Source organism: Nannospalax galili, unplaced genomic scaffold, assembly GCF_000622305.1.
Source record: "Nannospalax galili isolate Female #2095 unplaced genomic scaffold, S.galili_v1.0 scaffold517, whole genome shotgun sequence".
Classification (NCBI taxonomy): domain Eukaryota; kingdom Metazoa; phylum Chordata; class Mammalia; order Rodentia; family Spalacidae; genus Nannospalax; species Nannospalax galili.
Window position 1 is genome coordinate 17,725 of NW_008340098.1, and position 9,929 is coordinate 27,653.

At 44.2% G+C, this 9,929-nt stretch overlaps 1 pseudogene; it reads right to left on the reverse strand.

Annotated features, from left to right (window-relative positions):
- Positions 1 to 420: 420 nt before the first annotated feature.
- Positions 421 to 2,086, reverse strand: LOC103735649 (annotated as a pseudogene).
- Positions 2,087 to 9,929: the final 7,843 nt, after the last annotated feature.

The window sequence follows — 9,929 nt, forward strand, 5'->3', positions numbered from 1 at the left end:
AAGTTTGTAAGTTCTGATGCCCGTCCTCAAGTCTGGTAGGAGAGGTGAGAGGGGAAGACAGGCAACTTTAATGATGTGAGGTAGATATGGCAAAGTGATCCAGTATCTTCTGGCTGAGGTGATCAGGGAAGCTGAATACCACCAAAGGACTTCTTTATCCCCTAAGTACAGCAGACAAGAAGCCAGAGATCTCCAGGGGCTCCATTGTCTTACCAGAAAACAATATTCAATTTAAGATATGAATAATAGCATACTTAGATCCTAGCAGAATAACCTCACACACTGTGAACTGAGCTACATTTAACATGGATCTGGACCATCTAAAACCATGAAACTACAGAAAGGCAGCCTGGTTCCACTGAATACCAACAAGGGGCTAGTCACAGCCTGCTGAGCTGGAGGTTCAAGGTGCTAGGACCTAGTCAGATCCCCTGGCCTGGGGACCATTCCAGCTTTCTTGCTAGAATTACAAAGGTTTACTCCAAATTTGTTAAGATCTACTTTTGGATACACAGAAAAATATAAAAATACATTCATTTTCCTTCAGACCAACAGAGTAAGCTTATCAATGACTGGCCCATGAAGAGTTACAGAATTCAGAGGAAACAAGTTCTACAGAGTAGGTGTCTCTCCAAACAGGCGGAGTCAAGTGGAGGAAATGATTCAGGAAGACCTTTCCTCAGAGAGCAGGAAGCTGGTTACACAGGTTACTAATATGGAAATGTCCAGTGAACCAAGGCTTGGGAAGAAGTCAAACTCTCCAGGGCTGACCACAAGAGTGCAGGTGGAAGGAGACAAGCTACTTGCCTACATTTCTTATTTTGTTTAATTTCTCTACTGAGAGGTGACTTCCTTCTCTCTTCTTTCAGTCCAGATAGTTTGAGTAGCCTCAGGCTCAATCCACTCTCCTGCCAATGGTCTCCACCTCAGAGATCAGCCCTAGAAGCATCTCTTCCTCCTGTCTCTGGGCAAGAATCTGCTGGAGTCAGGGCCCACTGGCAGAGGCAAGTCTAGGCTGTGACTGTAGTGGTTTGCTACTGAATATTTGCTTGCTGTTCTGGTCTCTTTACCTGGTAGGTCCTGGGACTGCAACTTTCCTAGGGGGCTGCAGACTGCTCCGAGTGGTGCTGGTGGCTGGAAGATTTGGTCACTGGGAAACAGGAGCTCTGAGCCCTGCAGCGCTTGGTCTTGGAAGCCCTTTCTGAGTTAAGAGAGAATCTGGAGGTAGGGCACCTTTGCTAGGTAGTATGCTCCTGCTAGGGAGTGCCATTCGGGTGGCAGGCCTGGGGATGGCTGAAGGAATAGGTGGTCGAATGGAAGATTTAGCAGCTGCTCCCTGTGGTCGGGATGGGCTTTGAGAGTTGCTGGTTGAGGGCTGTGTGGCTAAGGCTGGTTTGACAGGGGTAGGTGGGCTTGCTGTTGCCCTTGCACTGGGCCCAGCTTTCCCCCGGGATGGAGGAGTTGATCATGCAAGAGGAGACAATGCTGGGCTTTTGGATGCAGGGAACAGATTGCACATAGGCAATTCCTTTGTGCTGGAGGGCTTCTTTCCAGATGTCACCCAAACAGCCCTGGCCGACCCCTTTTTATCACTGTTCCGAAGATGAGTTAGGCTGTTTGGGGATGGTGTGCTCCAAGCCAAAGAACGCACAGTGGGTAGCAGATCTCTGACAGGGCTATCCTTCAGCACAAAGTTCTCATGATGAGGGCTGGGCTTCCCTGAAGAGCTGGGCTTTCCAGGGCCTATCCCTGTACTCTCCCGCTCTTGCAGGGCACACTGCTCTAGTTGAGCTGCCAGGCGGTTAGCCTCATCGAGGATCTCCTCCAGCTTCTCTGGGATGAGAGGGCCTAAGCTGAGCTTCACACCCTGGAGAGTGGGAGCTACTGCATTTGTGTTACTCCGGTGGGAGAGGCCCCGTCGAAGCGGTTTTTCTGGAGTCACCACCACTGTTGTTAAATCTTCCTCCTCATGACTGTCAGATGGGGACAACCCTCCAAAGTCCAAGGTCTCATCCATAATAAACTTGACATCTTCTTTCAAGTCCTCCATGCCCAGCCAGCAGAAATGATTCAGCTTAGATCTGAGCATGCATGCAGGACGCTCTTGTCCTACAACCTCCCTGTTTCTGGGAACTGGCTCCCGGGGGGCAGGCGCCACCTTGAATTTTTAAGTGCTCCGCAGGGGCTAGTTAATTTAAATTCTCACCTAACTGGTTTTAGCTTTGGCTTGAGTGCCCCGGGGGCAGGATAACAAAACCGATTAGGGAAGTTGGGCACCAGCTGTTGCTGGGGCGTGGTGGGTTGCGTGCTGCTACGCCAGCTGTTGGCTGGGGTGCGCGGGTTTCACGCACCGCATTGCTGTGCAGGTCCCTGGCTCTCCACAGCTACTGGACGCTGGCAGCTCTGCGGGTCGCTGTGAGCTGCCGGACGCTCCCTCTGTGTATGCGATCCGTTGGCCACCGGATCACGAGGGGAGGTGCAGGAACAGCGAAAGCAAGATCTTCGGTCTTGTCTACACCCGTGCGGGCAGTCGGAGTCCATTAAGAGGACTAAGAGCCTTCAGCTAACATCAGGGGGTAGCCCTGACCAGAAAGCCTCAGTTGCTCCTTTGTCTTTAACAGTCCCACGTGAAGACTCAGACCGAAAAGGAGGAAAAGAGGAGAGACTGCCAGTCTCCAAGGGTGGGACGGCTTAGAGGCAAAGCTGCCTTTATCCTCCTGATGGGAGGTGATAGGAGAAAGAGATTGCCGATGCCCTCCTGATGGGAGGGATACTCACGAACTCTGCACGTTCCAGGAGCCCCACGTTTGGTGCCAGCTGCGGGAGGCTCTCCCTCTCTTTGCAGGTCATTGGCCACCGGCCTACGAGGGCAGGGAGAGCAGAAGCGGCGAACGGGGTCAGGACGGCCAGTGAGCGCTGACGGAAGACAGCCCTTCCGGGGAGACTGGTCGCAGGCACAATGAAACAGCAGTGATACAGCTCCAGACAGTGAAACAGCTCCAGGCACAGTGAAAACAGCTCCGTTTATTAGTGGGAGAACTAGAGAATTTATAGTGTGGAGGCAGTAGCAAAAGCCTCAGTTGATAGGTGCTCATAGTATGCTTTATTTACATGTGGCAGTGGGCTCCTGTCTTCCAGACTATCAGGCAATGCAGACTATCAGGCAATGCCTGATTATCATATAGAAAAAACCTGGGGGTAGTTTTTACTCCAGGTAACTATGCCAAAGGTCATGTTTCAGATAAGGTCAGGCATCCGTGCTTGGCGGCACTTTCCAGGTGAGCCAGGAAGAGAGCAGGAGGCCCCCCCCTGCTGAAAAGGGGAGTTCTTCCATTTGGCACCGAGCCCCTCAGGGCTATCTGGACATGGAGAAACTACAACCCTAACAGCAGGGTTTCCCAACACTACATAGCCTGAGAGGAGAGGGGAGGTGTGATGATCGCCCATAAATACCCAGGTGGAGATGGAGCTGCAGGAGAGGAGGCAAGGCTATTCGAGGAAACAGACTGTGAGCAGTGGGAGAGTGTCAGCCTTCAGCAGGAGAAACTGGGAAGATTTTGTGAGAGTGGGGAAGATGGCACAGAATCCACAGAATACTCAGGTACTGAAGGAAAGTTAGTGCCTTATTGATAGTGGATGAAGAAGGGGAAGAGTTGGGAAGATGAGGAAAAGCACTATTTTCTGAAGGACATGGCTAACAGTACAGTCTCACTGGAAGGCATTCCCTCTTTAGTCTTTGGAGGTATTTTTCTTTAATTATTATTATTATTTTTTTGAAACAGAGTCTCATGTAGCCCAAGCTTGTCTAATACTTGCTGTGTAGTTGAGGCTGGCTTGAACTCCTGAGCCTTCTGCTTCCATCTCCTTAGTGCTGGGATTACAAGTGTGTGCCACCACACTTGGTTTATAAAATGTTGGAGATGGAACCTAGAGCTTTGTGTGTGCTAAGTGTATATTAGTTACTTTTCCTGTTGCTGTGATAAAATACCCTGAGAAGAGCAACTTAAAGTAAAGGTTTATTTTGGCTCATATTTCAAGGGTAGTATATCTGAGGGGTGGGGGTTGAGGTGAGTCCTGACCAGAGAAGCAGCTAATCAAGTTGCAGAGAGTGAAGAATGGCTAGCTTCCTCTTTTTTTTTTTTTTTTTTTTTTTTTGAGACAGGGTCTCCCTATAGCCCCAGTTGACCTGGGGCTCACTATGTAGACCAGGCTGGCCTTGAACATATGAAGATCTTCCTGCCTCTGCCTCCCAAGTGCTAGGATTAAAGGCGTGTACCACCACGCTTGGCCTATTATGTATTTTTTAGCCAGTCTTGCTATATAGATGAAAATGGTCTCAAACTTGCAATCTTCTGCCTCATAGTCCCCAGTGCTGAGATTACATGATACCCAGCTTTTATAATGTAACCCTTAATTCATGGATACTATTTTACCAAATGATTTGGTAAGTTACTCTCACTCCTTAATGATGAGAAACACAAGCTAGGCATGGCAGGACATATTTGTAATCCCAGTGCTTGGGGGGTAAAAGTGGGCTCTTCTTGGTCTTCGACAAGGGCCTCCTCCCCCAACTCCCTCCAGGCAGCAGGGTCTCTTTTCTAGCTGACTTGTCCAGACCAGTCTGAATAAGACCACGGCTGGACCTGGACATTTCTCAGCTTGGAGCAGTAGTCTACTGACTCTCTCTTCTTTAAGTTGACCAATTCAAAGTTGGGGAGAGGGATCAGCCCCAAAACACCAAAAACACTTAAAAGGCCTAATCCCTCCTGGGGACTTTTCAACTTGTGGAGAGCTTTTCTCTCTCTGTCTCTCTCTTTGTGTGTGTGTGTTCATTCGTGTTTCTTTAATAAAATTTATTACCTGTTTGAACTATATTAGCAACTTAACCTAAGTTACTCCATCTTGCTCAGAATAGCTATTTTAACAGTAACTTTTTTCACTTATGGGAAATATTTAAAAAAAGACAATAGCCTTGAGTTCTAAGAAATAGCTCAATCACAAACCAGTGGAACATGCTAATCTCAGACATTTTACATCTGACTAACTGCTTGTTTTCACTTCTGTAACTTGCTTGCTATTTTAGGTCATCTTGACACAAAGTATAAGACCACCCTGTTATTGTATGACCACCCAGTAACTGCTGATTTTAGATTTCTTACTATACTTGTTATGGCTAGGAAGTTGACTAATTTTAAAATTACAAAGTTGATTGCCAAGTTACATGACTGTATCACTTGTCTATATAATGATTGGTTGTTGATTAATAGAGTCAAAGTTCTGCCATGTTGTACAATCCTGATTGGTTCGAAAGTGTCCTGTTTGACTAATATTTCTGTAATCCTATAAAAACTGACATAACAATGATCAGGCCTGCTTCTATTCCCAAGATAGACAGCCTGGCTGGTTGAAATAATAAACATTTACCTTGCTACTTTTCTTAAAGTGGTACTGATGATTTTTTTTGTGAACTCCGACCTATAACATTTGGAGGTTCCACCGAGATCTCAGAAGGCCTTGTGGGCCTGGCAGTTTTGGTGAACTCCCTGTGAAGGGACTGCTTTTCAGTCCCAGCTGCTTCTGTCTTCCCCAGCTCTCCTGTTCCTCCCACCACACCACCAGCAAGGTAAGAGAGCGCTAGAGAAACCGCTTTCCTTTTGGTTTCTCTTCTGATATTGGCTAGCCAGCAACTTTTGCCATCTGGTTCTGGAATCTGATCAGACTTACTAGGTGGGAAGCTGGCTGCAGCAAACCTCCCCCTAGTCAGTTTCTGGAGGAGACATCCCTGGACCTGCCTGGCCGTGAGCCCAAAAGCTTGTCTTTTGGGACCTGGATTTGATGCAGTCTGGTTGATGTTATTTGTCTGTGCTTGTCTTGTTCTGTGTTTTAGTCTTATATCTGTGTTTGTCATGGGTTGGAGTGTGTCTAAGAGTGCTACCCTACCCCGTTAGAGTGTATATTGAACCACTTATCTGATTTCAGGTCATGTTTTGGATGCACCTAGTTTTAATGTGATTATGGTCATGTTATGTCTTCTGTGTTGAGCTCTCAAGTAATTCTGTCGTGTATGTCTATGATTATTGTCTTCATATGTTTCCATCAAAAACCCTAAATATCTTTAGATTTATTGGCTGAACTGGTTGTTTAAGGTCCTTATTTGTTGCATACCTTTTTATTTGGGTTTGCTTTAATAATATTCATTTTAAAATATCTCTTTGGTTTGCTCACTTTGGAAGTATTTTGGTTTTGACATTCTTGGTCTGGTTTATAAATGCTTTCAGACCTCTAAATTTCTGAAAATGGTTTGAGAAAATTAAACTCCTGTTGGCTATAGGTTTGATCTAATATATTAACTCATCTTCATTGCTGGAAATGAATTCTAGGACTAGTCTTCCGGTCTCATCCTTTTGGCCTTGTCCTTTTCCCTCTGTTTCCTGCAGCACTGCTCTGTATGCACGTAGATATGGTCTGTTTGGGGAGGGATGCTTTTCATCCTTGGAAACTCTGCTGGCTCAGAGATGATTCTGTGCTTTTATACTTTAGAACAAGAAAAATCGGTGTTGGTTTTAAAACTGGTTTGTCATGACATGACATTATATCTAACCATAGTATTTATTATATGAGACCATTATAAATGTATAGACTTTGGTTTAATACTAAGAGAACTCTTATTAAATAATTTACTAGATATCAAATTCTATGTAAAACATCTCTAAACCTTTAAAGGAGACTTGGTTATTTAAAACCTGCTTCAAAGATTACACAGGCATCTCAAAGTTTATACAGTATAATAATATATTTAGAATAATTGTTCATATATATGAGGTAAAATATTACTTGGTAAATTTGTTTATAAATGTTATTAAAAGAATTTATTAACATCTAAACAGGGTTATAACACAGTTTTCCTTAAATGATTATGCTGGAGGTTGTGTACCAATTTCTTCTCTTTACCTTGTGTTTATACGCCTTACAGAAGGTCATCACAATTGGACTTGTTGACTATTGTATTCTTTAATTAAAGGAGATATAGGCAGGGTCACTGGACCCTTACCTGAGGATCCAGCCTCTTCCCAGCCAACTGTATGTAATTTGGCCCTAATCACATATGGTCTCCTGGGGTTGGGAAGGACTAAAGTATATTATCTGGGAAAGGCTAGGAAAGGCTTTCCAATGTAAATACTCTCAGGTCACCCATACACCTCAGGAACTCCTCAGTCATCTCTGTAAGTAAGCTCAGTAAATTCACTGGTTCCCCAAGAAAGCTTTAGTCAAGCATTGGGTTGACAATGGAACCTTAGAAGGGGATAGACATTACTTGAAGCTGGAGAGGAATTCTCCCAACAGATGGAAAGTTTATTTGTTGATGATATTGTGTCTCATGGTTATTAAGAAAGAAAATACAGGGCTGGAGAGATGGCTCAGAGGTTAAGAACACTGGTTGCTCTTGCAGAAGATGTGGGTTCAAATCCACCCACATGGCAGCTAACAACTGTCTGTAACTCCAGTTCAGGGATCCAACAGCCTCTTCTGTCCTCTGAGGGCATTGCACAACACAGGGAAATACACACATACACATAAAATAAAAATAATAAATAAAATGTTTTTAAAAATAAAACTGAAAGAAGGCTGCATTGATTAGCTTTCTCATTGCTGTGATAGGAGGTCTTACATAAACAACTTAAAGAAGGAAAGAGCTATTTTGGCTCACAGTTTTGGATAGTTCAATCCGTAAGCAAGTAATAAAGGTCTGTGTAGGTTTGATGATGTTATTAAGGAGGATTTATGTATAGGATGAATAACAAGCCTAAACAAATGATAAAGGCCTGTATAGGTTTGTTATGACTTATGAACAATGGAACAGGGATAATACACAGACAATCTTGAGGTCATAACTCAGTCAACTATGTGGGGAAATGGGCCGGTAAATACTTCCGTTTTTCAGGCTAACCTAAAACCTGCCATAAAGCACAACACCAAATGACGCAAACAGAGGACAGCGTGCTGCACCAATGAAGAGGAGACACATAGCCAAATGAACCAGTGAGGATGGGGCGGAGGGTATAAAAGAAAGCCCTAACAGCACAATAAATGAGCTTGCTGGCATCTTGCTGATGACTAGTATCTCCTGAGATCTGTGTCATTGATCTCCTACCTACTCTCCCCCTGCCCCCCCGGGACAGAGGTCTAGAGCCACAACAGACAGCAACACAGCTAGTTTAAGGATGTCTAGTAAAGGTTTATTTAAGAATATTGCCCAAGCTTTATCTGCATAACAATGACTACTGAAAGATGTCTTTTATGTTTCTCTGTACTATGCAAATGTTATTTTTGGCACTTTCTTTTACCCATAACAAGAATGATTTGACTCAAGAAAAACTAGGTCTACCTCATTGAACCAGATGTATGCAATCTAGAAGAAAACAGTTTCTGTGACGCTCTGTCTGGATTCTGATGTTTATTTCCTGTCGATAGGTATGTGATGTAATGCCTCCCTTCCTTCCAAAAGCTGTAAATCAGGATATAGAAAACTAAATGGAGACTGCTTCTGTTGCAAAAGAGCAGCCTTCATTTGAGACAGACTTAAGAAATTCTTGTTTTAAGGACCCTTTCCTGGGCTGTGCCTAGATAACCTGTGATGGCAAATCTCTTCCATTCAATGTTTATTGGGAACGTTTGGGTTTTGCTCAAACTTTATCTATGTATTACACACTAATTAAAGGTACCAGGCTGGTGCAACTGACCTTCTTGGATGATTAATAACCATACTTAAAGGCCCATACTAATCTGGACAAAGGGACTTAAGGGACAGTTTTGTTCCTTGTCCTGGAAGAGCAACAGTGTCCCAGGAGACTATGGAAATCTCTTGATATATCCTGTAACTGATGAGTCACCTGTCCTCTTGTTCAGGGAGGTCATGGAGACCCCACCAGAGGGATTCAAACCAGTGTCCAGTCTGCAAAGAGGAGGGTCAGCACAGAGGAAACATTTCCTCTATGCTTCTAAGCAAAGCCCAGGTCGAGCAGGACCTCTTGACTTATCTTCACGTACTTGGAACCGATAAAAGAAAGCCTAAGGAGCCAGGGGCTCCCCCCAAGCCCATGTGACACCTGAGGACCAGATCCTCAACTGACCTTAAAGTAAAAGTAAAATGGTTTATTTGGGCCAACTGTATGGTCTTAAACACCCAACAGGAAAGTATAATCAAAAATTAAAATAATCAGTATATTTCTTTAAGAGTCCAAAGGATTGTATTTCCCAGACATTAGACTTAAGTCCAAGTAAAATGTTATTTAGACAATTATTTCTTAGTAATGATTTTGTTCTTAACAGAAAAAATACTGCTCAGGCATAAGACTTCAAATCTTGGTCTCCAATACTATAGTGCCCACCTACAGCTGCTATTGTTATAAAATGATGACTAAGTTTATTTTACTTCCTATCTACTGATTCTAGCCACTCCAAGAGCTATCAGGGTACCTGAAAACTAATCCTAAGTTCATCGCTCTTGAGTCCAGTCTTGGAGGCCCAACGAAAAATGAAAAAGAACCCAATAGATGGATGCTTTTGAAAGCCCTCATCAGAAAATTCCAATGGACTTTAAGCATATAAAGTTTGCCCTGTTCTGATTTTTTCTGGTTCCCTGTTAGCAGAACTTTTAATGCTAACTATCCTTGCCTTTACTTCTCCTTCATGTCTCAATTTGAGAGTCTTTTAAATAGACCCACTGAAGGGGTACCCCAATTGCCACACTTTACATCCCTCCCTGTTCAGCATGGAAGAAGCCAGAGCGGTCTGACTCCCAATTCCCCATGGGCAAATTGGGTTACCTCTTCAAAAGTAATAAAAATAGCCGGGTGTGGTGCCGCATGCCTTTAATCTCAGCAGTCGGGAGGCAGAGGCAGGCAGATCTCTGTGAGTTCAAGGCCAGC